Source organism: Sinocyclocheilus anshuiensis, unplaced genomic scaffold, assembly GCF_001515605.1.
Source record: "Sinocyclocheilus anshuiensis isolate Anshui unplaced genomic scaffold, SAMN03320099.WGS_v1.1 scaffold535, whole genome shotgun sequence".
NCBI classification, from domain to species: domain Eukaryota; kingdom Metazoa; phylum Chordata; class Actinopteri; order Cypriniformes; family Cyprinidae; genus Sinocyclocheilus; species Sinocyclocheilus anshuiensis.
The window spans coordinates 472,867-476,486 of NW_015551063.1; the positions used below are offsets into that span (position 1 = coordinate 472,867).

At 34.0% G+C, this 3,620-nt stretch overlaps 1 protein-coding gene across 1 annotated transcript in view; it reads right to left on the reverse strand.

The window, feature by feature from the left end:
• Positions 1–3,620, reverse strand: part of LOC107661997 (kelch-like protein 4) — a 30,240-nt gene that overhangs the window by 6,228 nt on the left and 20,392 nt on the right. The window lies entirely within an intron of this gene.

A 3,620-nucleotide genomic window follows, 5' to 3' on the forward strand; every position in this document is an offset into this window, starting at 1 on the left:
AACAGGAGAAGAAGAAAAGAAAAAGAGTCTTAATAGACTTTCCACTCATTTCCTCCATGTCTGCAGTTATCTTTCACTATTTGCATTCACTCGTTTCCCAAAGTCATCTTGAATGTTGAATTCTCAATACAACTGAAATATTTGTGAGAACATCAAATAAGCTAACTTCATAAATTGATGTTGATTTTCCTACAATGTGTGGGTTTTTTTTTTAAACACCATTATAGTGTTTAGCGTTCCCTTTGGTTGGGCACTTGGAACTTCGTTTATGTTAATATAATTTTTTTCCTCTTAATGCAGCAATGCATCATGAAGTCAGAGTTATTTGATTTCAAGGGAAGAAAAGTAATAAATAGGTTGTTTTAAAAAAGTGATCTATCTTCTAATTAAATAGTTAGTGCATTTATTGTGTGTGCTTATTAATGAACTTTATCAATTTTCTTTTTTCATAAATACAATGAGATGCTTTTTCCTAAAATGTGTTTTTTTTTTTAACTCACCATTATAGTGATTAGCATTCCCTTTGGTTGTGCACTTTGAACTTGGTTTATGTTACTATACTTATTTCCTGTTAATACAGTAATGCATTATGAAGTCAGAGTTATTTGATTTCAAAGAAAGGAAAATAATAAATAGGTTGCTTTTAGAAGGTGACCTATCTTCTAATTAAAGCATTGGTGCATTTATTGTGTGTGTTTATTAATGAACTTTATCAAATTTATTTTTTCATAAATACCCTGAGATGCTTTTATTTGGGTTTATATAATCCTTAAATAGTGTGTGGTAATATGCTGAAGTCACACACAAACTTAAATATTCAGCACGTGAATCACAGCAATGGTAACAATTCAACTGCATTTATTTTCATTACTTGTAACAATAACCATTTTATTTGCTCTTTTTGTTGTGCTACTACTGACACAAGACAGCAAATAAAATTGGCAAATAAAATCAACAACTGTAAAACAAAGCAACTGCATAATTTATTCATGCCACAATGCACTCTGGGAGTCAGTGAGTAGCTATATTAAGTCATGAGTAAACCTAAATGAAAGGATCAAGTACCCCCTACAGTTCTTTTTAGTTACTAGAACTCTCGTGTAAGTAAACTATACTAACTAAGCATTTGTCAGTACAACATACTATTCCTATTTCACTTTACTTCGTTTTTTCAAGGCAATCGGTTTGCATGCTTTTTTTAAGTAAGCCCAGCTAATTAGATTTTACAGTGAGTCTTTAATTGATTTTTCCGTCACCACTGATAAGCTACTACAAAATATTGTAGAAACTTAATTTTCTGTAAAGTTGCTTTGCAACAATTTGTATCGTGAAAAGCGCTATACAAATAAACTTGAATTGAATTGAAAAGTATTTTGACCAATAGCATGCAGGTATTGTACATAATCGAAAAAGAGGATGCATGGTCACCATATATAACCTTTATCTCCATACCAAAATTTTAGATGGCCAGACAGTGCTCCATCTTTTCTAAATTGTTAAAATATTGGTGAGCTGTCTCCCTAAAGACTGTAGTGCACACCAAAGCTTAGCTTAAAGGTGTGCTATAACTGAATATTGCTCAATAATGGCTGTTGAGTTAGCATTTTCACTTGAAATGGAGTAAAGGTTTGGACTTGAAACAGTATTCGATACAACATGATATAACAAACACAAGGCACTGACACGGAATATAACATATTGTTTTGAATTGCGCATTATGGATTACATTACATCTAATAACTGTAAAAAAATTGGCTTTTCAAATAGGTCTTGCTCTCCATTCATCTCAGCACAATATAATGATCTGCTCCGATGCATCCACAAGGACATCTGAGGTTGCACTCTGATAAAAGCGTTTTGCAAGGTTCAACTTGTAGCATGTGAAGAGCATGCAGGAAATCTCTCTAACAAACTTGTTCATTACTTATGGCACTTCTAGAGTTTCCTTTGTGCATCAGAAGTAATCCCCATTGATTCTGTTGCAAATAAGGGCAGTAAACATCCTATTGATCATTAATCAGATCTAAACAGCAGTGCCTCTGCTAAAGCCGTGCATGGGCTCTCGGAGCTTAGCTCAGACACACATAATTAAATGAGTACCATGCATTGATTTTCAGCCCCTGCTTAATATAGAATTAAACTCTACTTCTTCTGGTGACACTGATATAAATTCATTATTCGCAATTACCATCACAGCACCCTGGCAATTAATTGAATACATTAATTCTGCTTCACTGCAAACATTCATTTAGAAGCCTTTCGTGGGCATATATTTTAGGGGATGGCATTAAACCGAACAGCAAGTAAAAGGTCCTGCAGCAATATTAGTGTGAGATGCACATGGCTTCGTAAAATCTAAATGGATTAGATTGTAAGGGAGGATGTTAGAATTGAATGGGTTGTGCCAAATCTAATGTATTCATGAGGGAAAATATGACCTAGAGCAGTGTTTGTGTTGTCAGTCATTTATCTATGCATTGCCTCATCTGACTTTTAATTTCAAAAGAAAATACCTAGACTTCTAGCACGCTACAGGCCATAGATGTCTTGAACTAAGACATGAACCCATGCAAGTCTGCAGCTTCTCACGAAAGAAGAAAAACTAACGTCAGGATGAGACAGAAAGGAGGAAAAGCAAGCTTATCAAAATAAGTTTTTAATCGGAACACCACGGCGAGCGACCCAGGAAGCTCTGTTAACGCTGTGTTCATTACCGAAGTGACCAAACAGGAAATTTTCCTGCCTGTGTCCTCTGATTAGATTAACCTCTCTGCTCTGGAAAGCCCTTTGTAAACAGCCTGTGCAGATGTCCTTCAGGAGATAACGGCTATCTTCCTAAGTTGTTTCCGCACTTGGGCAGAGAAATGTCCATCAAGCAAATGTGTTCTGTGGATCCTTGGGCTCCTGAGAATACTTGATGTATTGCCATCATTTAACCAATGCTACATTTGCTATATTTCTCACTCACTGGGCTTTAAAACTTGTGGTATCTCCTGATTTCTTATATCCGGGGGGGGTGGGGGGGTATTAGTTTTAATGATAGTACACTACAAAATGAAAGTTCTGTCATGTTTTACTAGTCTAATATTGCTTAAAACCCTTATGAATTTAGTATAGTTGATAGAACACAAAAGGAGATGTTATGAAGAATGTTCACGCTGATATCTATCTAGCACTCAAAAAGGTTTCTAAAAGCAGTCCATGTCTCATGCACTACATTCTAAGTACTCTGAAGTCATAAATATTTCAGTCTGTAATTTACTCAATCTTGCATTGAAAATCTTGCTTGACAGTTCTGATCACCATTTACGTCCTTTGTATGGAAAAAAGCAGCTTGGGTGTTCTGCTATAAATTTCTCCTTTTGTCAGAAGAAAGTAAGTCATATGTGCTTTGAAAGACATCACAGTGAGTAAACTATTACTTTAACAGTAGTTTTTGACATTCCATTTATGATATTACTATGAAATCAGTGCAGGCTCTGACATTTTCTACTTTAACAGAAAAATTAGATAAAGATAAACAAATAAATAAATATTTCAATATATTTTAAGATGATATATAATAATATAATAATAATATATATTATATGATATATATTTTATATATATATATATATATA